At 46.4% G+C, this 16,952-nt stretch overlaps 1 protein-coding gene and 1 long non-coding RNA gene across 5 annotated transcripts in view; one reads left to right on the top strand and one right to left on the bottom strand.

Moving 5' to 3' along the window:
- The window catches only part of RAB40C (RAB40C, member RAS oncogene family), a 39,567-nt gene extending 37,972 nt beyond the window's left edge, over positions 1-1,595 (bottom strand). The window contains exon 1 of one of the 3 annotated variants that reach the window (XR_014541420.1): positions 1,401-1,595. The gene's annotated coding sequence lies outside the window, so the exon portion shown is untranslated. Of the gene's footprint in view, positions 1-124 lie in introns of all 3 variants that reach the window. The other 2 variants (XM_083585398.1, XM_083585399.1) reach the window with 2 other exon arrangements.
- Positions 1,596-1,816: 221 nt separating this feature from the next.
- Positions 1,817-16,683, top strand: LOC310749028. Of its 2 annotated transcripts, none has more exons than XR_014541439.1 (3): positions 1,817-1,920; positions 2,652-2,941; positions 16,669-16,683. It is a non-coding gene; the product is annotated as an uncharacterized lncRNA (long non-coding RNA). The 2 variants fall into 2 exon arrangements; XR_014541440.1 differs by lacking the exon at positions 16,669-16,683 and adding an exon at positions 5,546-5,623.
- The last annotated feature ends 269 nt before the right edge of the window (positions 16,684-16,952 follow it).

The raw sequence follows: 16,952 nt of genomic DNA, 5'->3' as shown, positions 1-16,952 counted from the left end.
CTAGGAGGCAAGACATTGCCATGCTGATCAAAGGCCACTTAGCAAGTTTATGACAGAGGCAAGATTCAAACCAGGGACTTAACTCACGGCTCAGCCTCTTAACAGTCCAATCCTAACTGGCTACTCAGTTCTACTGAATTCAATGGGGCTTACTCCCAGTGGGTTTAAGAATCACAGCACTGGCCATTATACTACCCCACACCACTTTTCTGGGCTTCCTATATCTTTCTCTCTCGAAGACCATTCACACACCCATTTCCACTGCTTGACAGCTGTTAACATCAAGCAATGACTTGCAACTCTGAGGCAGCCAACCCAGCTTCTGTAACCACAAAACAGAACTTTCTCTCTCTCCTCCCATTATCTAGCGTATTTCAACTTTTTTTTTTAAGGCAGAAAACTCTTGCAGTAAAGATAAACAGATTTAGTGCTTATGCACAATCCACTGGGCTCAGTTTGGGGAGGAAGAAAGAAAAGAAGTATTTCATGACTTCCTCACAAGTGACTGTTCACACTTTCAGCAACCCCTGCAAATCAAATCAAGCTATAAACATTCTTCATGCAGGAGAAGTAAAGATAAAAGCAGCCTTGTAAAAATTACTAGCCTACAATTTTGTTTTTCTTGCCCACTCAGGGTTGGCAAAGGAGGGACACAGACCTGGGGACAGAGAAGGGGACAGACTTCCTATAACACCCCTCTTAGTTTCTATGCTGGGTGCTTTCCCATCCCTTCTCCACCAACTCTGCACACTTGAGTAGGGCTCCCCAGCGCACAATTGCCAGCCACCTATGGCTACCAGGCTAGTCCTTAAATACAAGGGCAAGATAAATAACGCCAGAGCAGGAAACAAGGCACCACCATCCCTCCCAGCAGAGGAGGAGGAGGAGGAAGGGGCACATGCGCCAGTCAAGCGTGCCAAGTTCAGAGGTGTGTGGTTCTACTGAACGAAACAAACAAGTCAACACATGGGAAGGTAGCACACGCCCTTCCCTTCCAGAGAAGTATGAGTGTGCACGTGTGGATCCCCCTCGACGCGTGTCAAGGGTGCCAAGTTGTTGCTGGGGGTTTTTTTAAGCAAGAAAGAATACGTGTGCGTGAGTGAGAGAGGTTATGAAGAAGAGAACCACTATAGAAAACAAACACTTTTGGAGACCATTACGGAGGAAGCAGGCCTCAAAAAACTGAGCCGGGCGGGGGGGTGTTCAATGCGGTGGAGGGGCTGGGCGCCAGGAGGGACACGGCAGTCCTCCGAGGTGTGGTTATGCCGGGGAGCGGGAACAAAACATAACCCCCCGCTCGAAATAGGGGCGTCGTCGTCCTTCTGAGGTAAAATTCTGAGGCGGGAGGAAGCGAGCGAAGGAGGCCCAGGACGGCCGCCTTCGCCGCTCCGGACACTCACCTTCTTCCTTCGGTTGTCCCGCCGCTGAAGGGACTCGCCTCAGGTTGCGTCTCCAACGACAAACGTCGTCGCCGCCACCGCCGCCGCCACTGCTGTTTCCACCTCCTTTCAAGCTCGGGGCAAGAAGACAAGCGCCACAGGCCTCCCCCTCACGGTCCGCCCGCCCAGCGACACTGCCGGCACACCATAGGCTCTCCCGTACGTCAGTCCACCTTCTTCCCTATTATATAGGCTTCCTTCTTCCCGCCCCGTCAAGTTGGCGCGGCCTATCACGAGGGGGCATCCGAAAAAGCCTCCTCTCACTTTGCCTTCGAGACCTTTAACGCGAGGAGGAAAAAATCCACAAACGACTACATGTCCCGACACGCAACGCGCCGGCTCCGTTCACTGACGGCAGCGCCCGAGTTAGCGCAAAACTCACTGGGAGTTGTGGTGCCGGCGCGTGAGGGAAAGGACGCGCCGCTCACCTGCCTACTCTTGCCTGGATTGGGATTTGGCTATACTCTGTCAGAGACAGAGAGTGAGTGAGAGTTTATATGCGAGGGCGAACCGTGTTTTATAGGGAATAGAAATAAGATTGGGCACTTTAAAAGACTAACGAGATCTATTGCGGCATTGGTTTCTTGGAAGTGCAGAGCTCTCGTCATCAGTAATGAAGCATTTCCTCATTTATTATTATTATTATATTTACTAGGCAGCTTATGACACACTGTGGTGGCGATCCGTCCTACCATGGCTGCTTGCCTGGGAGAAAGCCCCATTGAATCCAGTGGGGCTTACTTCTGAGGAAACGTGTAAAGACAGTGCAGCTGTGTGAATTCTTTAAGGTCCCACCCAACTTCCGGTGCTCCAAAGTAAACTACATTATTCTATTTTATGTGCAGTAGGGTTTATTCATAGGATTGCAGCAGCCTGCCAGTGCAGATCAACAAGGTGCAAGTCCCACTGATCAGTGGGGCTAATTTTCAAGGAGAAGCTTCACTAAGCTTACTTCCCAGTAACTGTGCATAATATTTGACAAATCAAGCTCCCCCCCCCCCCGCTTTTAATTGCAGCAGACTGCCACTGCTACCCCTCTGGAATTCATTCCAAGCAGTGCCCCAGCTGGTCAATCAATTATATTTCAAAGCATTAGGTGAATCACTCTCCTAAATAAATAACGCTGATGGCTTGTTATTTTTATTATTTGCTTTTATCTTATACTTATGACACATCAAAAATCTGAAAGAACTGTTTGGGGTTTTTTTAAAGGTAGAATCAAAAGGAGGTGGGAATAGATTACATGCAGCCCTGGACTCTCAAGATGAGCAGAGACCCTCATTTACGGTTTGCAACAACACCGCCTGGACAAGAGATTATTATTACAGCAGGGGAGATTCCCCAGTTGGGTTGCCAGATGTCCCTTATTTCAAAAGCCATCCTTCATGTAAAAAGGATTGTCCTTTATTGCAGCTCATCCAAGGGCTCAACAGACACAATAGAGGGGATCCTTGTTTCGCATTGCACAGCTCCATGGAACATCAGAGATATCATAAGCTGAGGTTAGAAAGGCTTTGATAACAATTTATCCCTTAATTCTATTAAGTGTTGTTGGTTATTTGTTTACAACATGTATATGCTTCCCTGTAACCAGACTCCTTGTGGTGGCTTTCTGTGAAAAGAGTAAAATACAATTCAAACCTAATAAAAAAACAAACGCAGCATGAACAACAAATTAGACAACAGAAACTGTTAAAAAAACACACACAGCAAGACTGCCAAGCAGCACAAGCAGATCTTAAAAATGTCAGTGACACAGGCTCCTCAGAAATCCTTTTAATTCTGTATTCGTTATGTTTCCATAATGTTATTGGGATGGTCATAGATAATCCGGCTTTCAATACTGCTTGCATCTGCAAAAGTTTGGGGGCTTCAGTTCTGATCAGTGCATATCGCATAACTGGAAATCCTGTAACTTTTTATACCACAAATCTGGTTTATTTTTGTCCCACGTTTGTTGCTCTGCAGGCCTTCTGGATAGCAATAATATGTTATAGCATTAGGGAAGCATCACAGAGCAAACTAAAACAGAATAAACCCATCATTAATGCACTATTGGGATTACAAGAACGTGTTGCATAATACCCCTGCAATAAAACATCAATCTGGATAGGCCCATACCCTGCAAAACCTTAACATCTCTCAAGGCTGGTTAAGTATTACATTCAGGCAAAGTAGAGGGCAAAGGAAGGTACTGAGCAGGAAATTGAAAGTGTTGTTTGACCTTAAAAAGGTAATCATTACCTTTGCAAAGCAACAACATTCTACAGCGTAAGGATATTATTGCATGATTATTTTAAGGATATTATTCGTTGAGTAGGAGTAATCAAAATGTGGATGCAACATCCCTTGGAAGTAAACACAGCCAATTCCCTGAATAATAAGAGCACCAAAAATGTCAAGTTGTCATTGGGTAATTTTTCTCCCTCTCTCATTAACACTAGTACTCGTGGACATCCAATGAAACTGAATGTTGGAAGATTCAGGACAGACAAAAGAAAGAGAGTTAGAGAAATTCACTGAGGATAAGGAGGCTGTGTTTTCTCCCTCCACTGTCAGAGACAGTATGCCTCTGAATACCAGTTGATGGGAATCACTAGTGAAGAGATTGCTGTTGTGCTCAGGTCCCGCTTGTGGATTTCCCATGGGCATCTGGTTAGCCACTGTAAGAACAAGATGTTGGACTGGGTGGGCCATGGTCCTGATCCAGCAGGGCTCTTCTATTGCTCTGCTCCTTTTTGCATCTGGCCCCACCCATCCTTTGGGCCTCAGAAGGTTGTCCACAATGGAATGTGACCTTCAGACTGAAAATTGTCCCCACACCCCTCATCTACTATGTTGGCTGGCAGTGGTTCTAGTCTCTCCTGTTCTAGACTGGAGTTTGTCCCAGCTCTACTTGGAGATACCAACGCGGCTTGCATGCGCACTAGGTGCTCCCTGAGCTACAGCTCTTTCCTACAGAGACACACACTTGCTCTCCCACCTTCCCTGTCCCATCTGCAACATCCCCACATGTCTAGTGTTCTAATATGGCTTAATTGCACAGCATTCAATGTGCCTAGGCCAAAAAGACATGGTTGATTATTAAGAAAATTGATCAAGTGGTGTTGTGTTTTGCTCATCCCAATTGGCATAAGAATGTGAGCTCTCTGCATGGAGCATGTGGGCCAGACTGGGGGAAAATATTATCCAGGCCAGCCCATGCACTGATGCCCCAGCAGGGGCTTCAGTTTGCCTGGGAGGTCAGCTCTAGAGCTTAGTTAGCATTGTGGTTAATCCATTCATGGCTTAGTCATGGCACATCTTTTTGTACTGATGAATTAGAAAAGGACCAAGTGCCCCCTGCTGGTTGGCGGTGGCACACTAACCTCATCCTAACCACAGACACTTAGAAATAAGAATGTTCAAATCAGTCCATTATGACTTCTCTCTGTTTCTCGCCCAATTTTAAGTTCAGTCCTCCATACTGCCACATCAGTTTGTGATTTTATCAGCATCTTAGAGCAGATTTATTCAAATCTGCACATTTTTGCAAAACACATTCCCCTAATATAATGCATTTTGTAAGTTCTTTTCACTAATACATGCATTTATGCACTTTCCTATAGTATATGGATTTACACATTACTCATCTGGGGAACTGCATTACAAAATCCTGGGAAGTGTGAATCTTGAAGGATGTCTATGTTACAATTTGCCTCTTGTTTTGGAAAGTTCAAATCAAGTAGGTTTGCCTTTAAATGTGAACTGAATTAAATTTATCCCCTATCCCTACTTGGAAATATGTTCCATTGGATTCAGCACAACTGAAATTCACAGTAAGGTTGCTTAGGATTGCAGGCTTTCACCCTGCCCATTGGGCAATTGTCAACAGTCCATCCTCCTTTGCTGCCTTAAATAACGTTTGAAATTAGTGACTCCTGGGATAGGCATATCTGTTAGTTTCAGTAGGTCTATTCTGAGTAGGACCAGCACTTTTATACAACCCAGTGATACAGCAGGGAACAGTGATGGGCTTTGGGCTTTAAAATATCAATGGCACCCTATGTGACACCAAAATTTGGTGCCCCCTGCCACTCACCTTCCGTTGTTTGTTGTTGTTGCAGCGCCTCCTGCAAGACCCTCTTGGCTCAGCATCCAGTGCAAGTGAACTGGTTGCGCTCCCTTAAATCTGCCTATGCAGGGAAGTGGCAAATATGACCTGGTGACCTGTGCACCTGCTTAGTCTGCCATGGGCAACTTCAAGGCCCCTGAACCCCTCCCCTTTTATCTTTAAAGTCCGCCAGCTTGGACTGGACAGCCTTTCAAATGCAGAATATACCATGGCACATGGGCACTTGATGTATGAAACAGGGGTTGGGAACCTCCGGCCCAGGGCCAAATGTGACCCTTCTGGCCTCTCTGCTCTCACCAGGCCACCAAAATTGTGGTTCTAAATGCTCCTCAAAAAAAGCCCTATAACACATTCACTTTAAAAAGCAACAACAACTTCCTGGAGTCTTTTCACATGCTGCATCTTGGCCTTTATGTCCCCCATACCATACCCTCCAAGTGTCCTGATTTTTCAGGGACAGTCCCGGAACTATGAAAGCCATCCCGGCTTCTGATTTGATCCTGGAATGTCTCCATTTCCCCTGCCAGTGCTGGCGTAACCAAGCTCAGGGAGATGGATGAACCAGTGCTTGTCCCGAGCGATGGCGGTGGCAAGGCAACATCCTGTTGCCTCTCCATGGCCGCTGCTGGTATCCTCCCTTGGGGAGCTCATGGTGGCTGCTGGAGAGTGGGCAAGGAGGAGGAGAGGATGCTACTGCTGAGGCCTAGCCCCATGTCACACACTGGCTCTGAGGTGCAGGCAGAGAGCACAGCTGCCTTGGTTGGGGAGAAAGGAAGAGCGGAGCAGAGTGCAAGGAGTCTTGATGTGAAAAAAGATACTTTGCGTATCCGTGTCTAATCTTGCCTCTTTCTAAATTTTATTTATTGGTGTGTATTTCTCTCTGTAAATCTACGTAAGAATAAGATAAAACTGGGATAAAGGGGTTTTCTCAGGATGGTGGAGGACGTGTGTGCTGTGTCCCATTAGTGAAGTGGTGGTGGCACTCACCCTTCTTCTGATAACAAATATTCTGCCGGGGGACCCACAAAAATGGGGAGTTAAGGAGGGTCAGTTGTGGGGAGTGAGAAATGTCCCTATTGTCATCTGAGGAATGTGAGAGGGTATGCCATACATTCTTATGACATGGGGACCATGATGTGCTACCCCCTCTCACCCACCACTGTGAGGTCTTGAATCTGATGGACCACAACTCCCCCCTGGTTCAGTGCTGCTGCAAAGGCTCACCCAAGGCAGAACGCCTTCCTGAGCACCGGATGGACAGACGCTGTTCCCAGCGCAGCTAAAACAACAGGCTTGCTGTGAAATTGGTGAGCGAGGAAAGAACAGGCCGAATATTGAGATGCAAATGAGCCCAGCCAGGCCAGGAGCCCAGGCGATACAGCTATTGTGCCTCTTTGCTGGGAAGCGAGGAGAGTTATTGTGAAAAAAGGGGAGGCTGAGATCCCACATTCAGCCTAGAGGACTGAAGGGGGGGGGATCTGCTTTCCGGGGGGTTAAACCCTATCTGGCAAAAGCAATGCTTGAACGGCTTCCTACAGTCTTGTTTTGGTGACTGCTGCCTCATCATGAAACCCAGCCTGGCTGCTAGACCGAATTCAGGCATAATACTCTGCAGCTACCCAGTGCCCTTGGCAGTCATTTCCCATGGATATAGCAGACATGGGGAACCATTTTCATCTGGAGGGCCACATTCCTTTCTTGGCACCCTCTGGGGGCCACATGCCAGGAGTAGGTGGAGTCAAAGGTAAAAGAGGGCAGAGCAATGCATGTAAATTTTGCTTTTCTAAAGCAGGCTAGTTTGTATACATGCACCCTTCCCTATCCTCCATCCAGGCGAGCAAGAAACTTGATCAGGGTTCGAGGACTCATTGCAGCCAGGCAAAAACACTTGAGGAGGGTGGGAAGCAGGACCAGCTGGGGGTGGGGTGGTCTGGGGAGGGTCCCAAGGGCCAGGTAGGCTTGGATGCATCTGGCACCTGGGCCTGAGGTTGTTTCCCATCCCTGGCTCACAGGCACCCAGCTGATCATGGAATAGGTGATCATTGCATCTTGACTGAAAGTGACTCTATGCAGCTTCCTGGAGCCCCAGTGACTTGGCCAGCCTGATTGGCACTGCCACCACCCCAATTGTTGGGTGGCAGACAGATGCAAACTGCTATTTAAAATATTGCCAGTGCCGCAGAGTGATGCTCTACCGGCACTCCAGGACATTTTGAATAGAAATTCATAGTGATTATCCACTTCTGATTAAAGGACATGGGAGAGAAATTTGATTTAGTTCACATAAAATCATGGAATCATAGGCTTGCAGAGGTGGAAGGGACCTTGGGGGTCATCTAGTCCAACCCCCTGTAGTGCAGGAAATTCAGCTAAAGCATACATGACAGATAGCCATCCAACTTCTGCTTTGTGAAACAATACATGAATGGAAACATATCCCTCCTTTGAAATTTGCACTTCCTTGAATTTTGCAATGGAGTTCTGCCTCCAAGTAAGGTGTACATACTGGGGTAAAGCATGCATATACCGTATTTTTCGCTCTATAAGACTCACTTTTTCCCTCCTAAAAAGTAAGGGGAAATGTGTGTGCGTCTTATGGAGCGAATGCAGGCTGCACAGCTATTCCAGAAGCCAGAACAGCAAGAGGGATTGCTGCTTTCACTGCGTAGCGATCCCTCTTGCTGTTCTGGCTTCTGAGATTCAGAATATTTTTTTTCTTGTTTTCCTCCTCCCAAAACTAGGTGCGTCTTGTGGTCTGGTGCGTTTTATAGAGCGAAAAATACGGTAAATGAAAAGAACATAAACTGGTATTATACTGAGGAAAACTGCTTTGTGAAAAATGCATATTACGCAAAATTTCAATGGATATATTAGGAGAGAGTTGCTGATGATTTTTTAATTGCAAACTGACGCAGAAATGTGGAGAACTGAATTTAAGACTGAAAAAATAAGAAACAGAGAGGAACCAAAATGAACAGTCACCCAGCCAGATAAACCTGCTAGGCAAGGGGGAGCCTGGAAGTACTCCTGATTCCATGAACCAGATCTCCCAAAACCCATAACTCTTCCACTGTGGATTCCTTGTTATTAGAAAAAGCCTCTTAATGTGTTTATGAACTTAGATGCTGCAACTGCCAAGTTCTGCTACTCAGCTCCTACCATTTATGTCCCTCTTAATTTTTATATCACCATTCCTTTAATTACTTGTGAGCTTTCCATATTCTGCCTTGCAACAGACATGACAGATCTCAACAGTTAATATTCTGGAGTGAACTGGCAACCTTCTCCTCCAGAACTGCGTTACTTCCCAGGCCAAAATGTCTTGTTCAAGCCCTGAGAGGGCTTTGCAGAATGCAGAAGGTATCGCTAGCAGGTGGTGATAGAATATACCATAAGGGAGCATTGGTGGGTGAGGACTATTTCCCCAGCAGTGATGAAAGGGAGAAGCTACAGGAATGATCACCTGCAATCAGCCTTGTTTCTTGACCGTGCAGACTGCCACGACACTGCAGAAGGATCTGCTAGGAGTTGGCTGGAGTCAAACTGTGCGGTGAAAGTTTGAGTGCCATGAATCTGTGCAATGCACACCCTCCTCCCTGTGACAGGAAACCCTTTAAGCCTGGTCCCTCATATTAATGTCCATTAATGCAGCAGCGGCCAGAATGCTTCCCCTCTCTTTTACGGGAACGCTTCCGCCTCAGCGAAAACCAAAGCTACTAACAACCCTCCTCATCCGCCACCCACATCCCAGCACCCAAACTGACAAGTAAAATGGCCCTGTGCAGCATACTGATGAGGGGGGTGTGTGCCAGAGGGAGCCAGTTCCCAAACTTCTGCGGCCTCTCTTGCCTTCCTGGCAAGAGGAGCCTTTTAGAACAGCATCATTGTTCAATATGGCAAGGCAGGCTGGCTTTGGAGTCTTAATTAGTGGTTGTGCAGCTATAAAAGGATTAGCCCAGAAACCATTGTCTGTGGCGTGGATTTGTCACCGATAGGAGCTGAGCAGGGGTGAGCCTTTGTCTCCAGACGCTGCTGAGCTCCAGCTACAGAGATTTCTCTTGGAAGGTTTAGGAATTGACCTCCTCAAGCACCACAGGATCCATTTTACTTGTTTGTCCCTTAACCAGGGACAGTTCCCTGTGCATTTCCAGATTATTGGGATAACAGGGTCCAATTACCCACTGAAACCCTTTCAATATGCAGGGTGAGCAGTGTTTGACTGTGGTTAGAGAGTAGACTTTTCTCGTTGTAAACATACCCAGAGATGCTTGCGAGGAAGAAGTGAAGTTGACTTCACTCGTCTGATGGCAGACCTGCCTGATTCCCCATCAAAAGGAGGGAAGGAGAGAGAGAAAGAGAGAAGGAAAGGAAGAGGAAATGAGCAAGGCCAGATTCTTCAGAGAAGGAGTTGTAGCTCAGTGGCGGAACATCTGTTTTGCATTCAGAAGATCCCAGGTTGAGTCTCCAGTGTCGCCAGGTAGAGTTGGGAATGTTTCATTCCCGAAATCCCAGACAGCTGTTGCTAGTCTTTGTGGACAGGATTGAGCTTGATGAACCCCAGGATCTGACTTCCTGTATTTATAATTAAACCTGTCCTTAATTCAGACTCATGAGGACTGGAACCTTGCTTTGGTTTTAGGGGAAGAGCTGTAGCTCAATGGCAGAACATCCCAGTTTCAATCCCTGGCATCTTCAGGTAGGACTGGGAGAGACTTATCATCTGACTCACCCTAAAGAGAACCACTGCCAGTCAGTATTGACAAGATGGAGTTAGATAGACCCAATGGTCTGACTGAGTATTAGACAGCTTCCTATGAATGTGATGAACGAGGTAATTAAAGCAAACCCCCTTCATATCCATTGGCTACTCTCGCCTATCAAACCCTATCAACCAATGGGCTCCATTTGGTCCCCCGTTTTCCAATTGCTCCCAAATGAATCGCACTCCTCCTCCTGCCATCCTCTGAATCAGGGAAGGACAGGCTCTGTTGATTGTTAAAGCATCCTTCCACCGGCCATGTCGTTTCGCTGCCGGGACTCTTCTGCTCCCTCCCGAGCCTGGCTTTTTCTAAGCCAAACAGTAGCTGAGGAGTCTGGAAATGAAAAGGAGGCGGCTGTGGAAAACAGAGAAATGCCAGGAGAGGCGGCCCGGGGCTTTGTTAGTTCTGCACTGTCGAAAGGAAGGGATAATTTTAGATGCTAAATAGAGCATTGCAAGAGTGAATTATTAATAGTGCACCAGAGAAGTGACCTGGCAGCTCATGAAATACTTATAACCCAGCCCACTCAAAAATTCACTCCCAGCTTTTTGAAATGCAACCTCTGCTGTTGCCTCTTCTCGAGGATACGGACCAAGGCATGTTGATTTGTGTGTGCGTCATATGATAAAGATTGACTATTGAGTCAGGTCTCCATGTAGATGTTAATAAATGGGCTGATAGATAGATAGATAGATGATAGATTAGATAGATAGATAGATAGATAGATAGATAGATATAGATAGATGATAGATATCCTATATATCTCCTATTTTGCTGCCAGCTCCATTCTGCCCCCCCCCCTTGTTATTAGTGCTTTTGCTCTGACACTGAGACAAGATGATGCTTAGATGAAGGATATATGTTAAGAGGTCAAGATTACAGCCAGAAAAGGCCTTTCTCATCATATATATTTATACACACAGAGACATATTCTATGGAAATATTTGTATTGAAAGATGGTATGTATTTATTGCATTAAAATCTCCGTTTTTCTCCAAGGAGCTCAGGGTTGTGTACATGGTTCTCCCCCTCCTCATTTAATCAACCTTGTGAGGTAGGCTAGACTGAGAGGCACTGTCCTAGTTTGATAGGCTAACCACTTTACACCACCTTCTTTACTTATGTGTGTGTGTGTGGTCCCATATGCACTATACATTTAAAGAGTATCATACCACTTTAAGCAGTCCCTGAAAGAACCCTGGGAGCCACAGTTTGTTAAGGATGCTGAGAGTTGTGAAGAGACCCCTTATTCACCTCTCAGAGCTGCAATTTCCAGAGTGGTTTAACAATCAATCCCTTTTCCCAGGGAACTGTAGCTTTGTGAGGGAAATGTGGTGGGTTGCGTCTTAATAACCCTCAGAGAACTTAACAAATTACAGTTCTCAGGATCCTTTTGGGGAAGCCATGGCTATTTAAAGCAAGAAGTCAAAATGACGTGCTCAAAAACATCAAAACTGCACCCTTAAATATACACACAAAAACATGGAAACTGAAAGTTGGAGATCTGCAGCCCTGCATAACAGCTGCATAAGAAGGCTGGTCCTGGAGGAAAGATGGACACATCCGTCAGTTTTAGTCTTCCAGGTTTCTAATTTTCCTAATCTTAAATTCAGCTCTCCATATTTCCCCAGCGATTTATGAAATTTCTCCTAATAAACATATTTTTGTATGCAGTTTTGACTAACATGCACATTTTGGCAAACAGTTTCTCCTAGTAGAACACAGTTCTTGCATGTTATTTTCACAAATATATGCATTTTTCCACACTTTTTTTGGGGGGGGGAGGGTACACATTACTTGGCCTGGTAAACTGAATTGCAAAATTCGGAGGTGTGTGAATTTCAAAGGCTGGCTGTGTTTCAGTTTGCATATTGTTTCAAAAAGTGTGGATTTGGTAGATTTTCCCTTTAAATGCAAACATCCCTATCCTAGTGGCAAGCTTGGTTTTACCAGCTAAGCGCACATCCTTGTTCATATGTTTGGCTTTGGTAGTAATCAGTGGAAAGTTGTGTATTAGGGCAAATGGGGTACTGCCCCACCAACCATTGCCTTCCCTTAACCAGTGCCCATCTGCCTACCTTCCTGTTTGCAACCAGTCCAGGGGGTGGAACTGCCTTCTATCTCCTAGTCTCAGCTTCACCCTTGTAGAACTCAGCAGGGAGGATGATGGGGACAAGAAGAGCACTTTAGAGCCTGTGGGATCAGGCCAGTGACCCAACTCATTCAGCATCCTGTTTTCACAGATGCAGATGTTTTGCCAACCAGATGCAGGACCCAAGCGCAACAGTGCTGTCCCCTCCTGTGGCTTCCAGCAACTGGCATTTAGAAGCATTACTGCCTCTAACCGTGGAAGCAGAGCATAGCCATTGTGGCTAATAGCCATTGATGGCCTTCTCCTCCATGAATTTGTCCAATATCCTCTTTTAAAGCCAATCCAGTTGGTGGCCATCCCTATCTCTAGCATAGTTCAGCTATGTGCTGTGTAAAAAAAAATGTCCTTCTTTTTGTCTGTCCTGAATCTTCCACAATTCAGCTTCATTGAGTTCTAGGTTAATGAAAGAAAGAGAAAAAAACCATTCTCTATCCGTTGTCTCTATGCCATGTATCACTTTATAAACTTCTTCCATGTCACCTCTTACTTGCCTTTTCTCTAAAATGACAAGTCCAAAATGCTGCAGCTTTTCCTTATAGGGGAGCTAACCAGAATGAGTTGCCTCTGCCTCTCATTGGCTTCTGCTTCACTTGCTGTTAGGCTCCCAGACCCCATGAGCACCGGCCACTATTGGTCGTACGTATTTGATGCTCCCAGGGAACAGCAGCTGCACTCCAAACACCACCCATTATGAGCCCCTTTGCTTCAGCATCCTTGAAGTTGCCTTGCCAAGTGCGTCCAGCTCCCGAGAGGAGAAAGGTGCAGCGCAACACAAGGCAAAGACTGCTCCGAGCATCAGTTATTAATATTTCATACACGTCAAAAAATTCTTTTATTTGCTGCCATTGCTGCTGGGAAAACTCAAAGGAGGGGGAGAAACAAAGGAAAGCAGAGAACAGCAAAAGGCCGGATGGAAATCAGAGCTGGAGAACTGACTTATAGCCCAGGGAGGAATAATGCATATATATAGTCAGACATTGGCTGCAGATTTCAGGGCGGCCAGATTGGACTCTTGTTCAAGCTGCTTGCTTGAAAGGCAAAGGGAGAGGTCCATAGCTTAGTGGCAGAGCATCAGAAGGTCACAGGTACAATCCCTGTAGGGCTGGAGAGAGTCCCTGCCTGAAATCCTAGAGTGCCACTGCCTGTCAACGCAGACCAGTGGTTGCTAAACTTTTCTTTCCACATACCACTTGAAAATTGCTGAGAAAAACAACAACAAAAATAACGTAGGACCTTCTGCACTGGGGACAATCCACTCCCTGCCCCTGAATTCATAAAATCCTGGAAAATTAATGACTGGCACCTGATCTAAAACTCCAGATATCTGGAAGTACCTATACATATTTAAAACCACACTAAATTGAGGAGTGAGTGAGAAGAAAGACTGAAAGCAGCAAGCCACTCTCCCTTGCAACTTAAGGGTAGGTAAAGGTAAAGGGACCCCTGACCATTAGGTCCAGTTGTGGCTGACTCTGGGGTTGCGGAGCTCATCTCGCTTTATTAGCCGAGGGAGCCGGAGTACAGCTTCCGGGTCATGTGGCCAGCATGACTAAGTCGCTTCTGGTGAACCAGAACAGCGCACAGAAACACTGTTTACCTTCCCGCCAGAGTGGTACCTATTTATATACTTGCACTTTTGGGCGTGCTTTCAAACTGCTAGGTTGGCAGGAGCAAGGACCGAGCAACAGGAGCTCACCCCGTTGCAGGGATTCGAACCGCTGACCTTTTGATCAGCAAGTCCTAGGTTCTGTGGTTTAAACCACAGCGCCACCCGCATCCCAACTTAAGGGTAGTATTCAACTAATATGTTCTTTCTCCTGGTTGTGGGCATTACTCAGGGAAGAGTTCAAAAAACATGTTCCAAATCCCATGGAAGCTTGACTTTTTATGTCCTTTATGGAGCAGAACTTTCTTATGAGCTGCTAGTTGCAGGAGGTCTTGTATCCAGTTTTCCATGTTTGGCATGGCATAGGCTTCCCAATGTCATTTTGCTGCTAGTGTGGCTCAGTTGAACCATCCTTCCTTTCCTTTTAATAACCTCCACCTGGCAGACATTGCTGATTATTCTGTTGGTGCCTCCATTAGTAGGGGGTTTGTCCAGGACCAAATTCATTCTAGCTTGTACAGTACATCTCTCTCTCCTAGCGTCAGTCAGAGGCAGTGTGAGAAAGACTTCCTTTATCTTGATCCTTGCAGATTTCAGCTTTATCGGGTGCCTCTTCCAGGTCAAGCAGCTGGTCTCTCTCCTGACAATTTCCAAACCATCCATGATTTATTTTACGACTCCAGGGAGGTGCTTGCTTGACCCCAAGAAACTGAGGTCACTTGTTACCAATGGGAGCTTCCGATTGCTGGGAACAACGCAAACCTCTCTTCTCAGCTAAGCAATTAGGTTGTTTATTTCACCAAGATATTAACAGCAAATGTGTTTGGGGCCAGATGGTTCCTTTCTCTAGGCACAATGTGATGCCATCGTACTGCGGGCTTCCCTGTCCCTTCTCTCTGGCTAGCAGGGAGACTCCTTGCAGGGTGATGTCATGCCATGAAATACAATTCTCCATAATTGGGGATTAGAGGAGGACTTAACATGTGGGTGTCTTAAGAGCATAGGAGTCCTGATGGGTCAGACCAAAGGTCCATCTAGCCTAGCATCATGTCCCCACTGTGCCCAAGCAGATGCCTGTGGGAAACTAGCAAATAGGACACAAGCAAAAGAGCACCTTCCCTCATTGGTGGCTGGTGAGGCAGCGTGGCAAGGGCTCGCTTGCTCTCCTGACTTCCCAACATGGCGGGTCACTGCCACTTATCAGAAGGGGAGGGATGGAGCACAGGAAGATCAGCCTACTGCATGACAGAAGGAACATCAGGTTGGTTCTGCTGCTGCACAGTGCACCACGCTGAGGTCCCAGTGCCTCAGCCCTCCTCCTCTCAGTAAGAGGCAGTGACCCACAGTGTTGGGAAGCTGGAAAAGCAACAGAACCCCAGCTGCCCCATCTCACTGGGCAATATTCTCTCTACCTGCAACCCCCAGCAACTTCTATTCAGAGGCATACTGACTGCCTCCAACAGTGGAGGTATAACATAACCATTGACAGTAGCTATGGATAGCCCTCTCCTTCATGAATTTGTCTAATCCTCTTTTAAAACTACCCAGGCTGGTGGCCATCACTGCTTCTTGTGGAAGCGGATTCAATAGGCTGTGTGATGTCCTTTCTTTTATCTGTCCTGAATCTTCTACCATTCAGCTTTATTGGGTGGCTCCTAAGTTCTAATATTTCTCCATCATGTGCATAGTTTTTAATACACCTCTATCATGTCCCCTCACCCTCTAAAAAGTCCCTTTCCTCCTGTGTGTGTGTGTGTGTGTTTGTTCCATCCATTTGATCATTTTGCTTGCCCCTTTCTGAAACTTTTCCAGCTCTACAGTATCTTTTGTGTGATGCAGCAGCTGGCACTTTAGACAGTATGCCAAGTGAGGTCACACCACAGATTTGTATGATTATCAAGTTGTCATAGTGGCATCATGGGACTTTTGAGTTCAGAGAAAAGGTGAGTAAGAGCTGACACGCTAGAAGTTTATAAAATTAGGCATGGCATGGAGAAAGTGTATAGAGAAAAGTTTTTATAACAAACCTAGAACTTGTGGACATCCAAAAGGAATGACCTTTTAATGCAATGCATTAAATGCCCACAGTTGGAGGTGACAATGCTTTTGAATACCAGTTGCTGGAAACTGCCAGAGTAGAGCGTGCTCTTGTGCTCGAATCCTGCTTCCCACAGGATGCTGGACTAGGTGGGCCATTGGCCTGATCCAGCAGGCTCTTCTGATGTTCTCAGGTTCTTGTGATGTCGGTGTTTTTATTTTCAACCCATTTCATAACCATTTCTAACATGGAATTCACCATTTTTACAGCTGCCACTCTCTTCATTTTGGAAGACAAACTTGGCTTCTCTCTCACACAGGAATGGGGAACCTGTGGTCCCCCAGATGTTGTTGGACTCCCAACTCCCATGAGTCCCAGCCAGCATGGCCAAGGGCCAAGAATGATGGGAGCTATAGTCGAGCAACATCTGGAGGGTCACTGCTTCCTCACCCCTGCTCTAATGGTCCTGAGAGAGGTCTCAACTACATGTGATCAGAGGGAGACAGAGAAACTGCAGAAACTGACTTTTTGGATGCTGCCTTCACTCATTTTTTTGCAGATCCTTGGAGGAGGAGGAGGATGGCAGCAGAGCAAAGGTCAGGAGAGGTCCTTTCTCTTTTAACCAAAGGACCTAAGTTTTCCCCACTTCCCAGCCTCTAAGAAGAGCTGTTGGCACGTGCACTCTCTCCCACGGCCTTTTCTATTCTGAGAAGTGTTTTCCCCACCCCTCTCTCAGAACAAACAAAATATCCCCTAGAGAAACAGCGCCTACCATTTCTAGATGTGAAAAGGCCCAAGATGTTGTATAACTGGAAAGGACCAGTGTTGACTTCAAACTCACTT

The sequence above is a fragment of the Podarcis filfolensis genome, assembly GCF_964270895.1.
Source record: "Podarcis filfolensis genome assembly, chromosome: 14".
In the NCBI taxonomy this organism is placed as follows: Eukaryota; Metazoa; Chordata; class Lepidosauria; order Squamata; family Lacertidae; genus Podarcis; species Podarcis filfolensis.
This window is presented reverse-complemented; position numbering and strand designations above follow the sequence as displayed.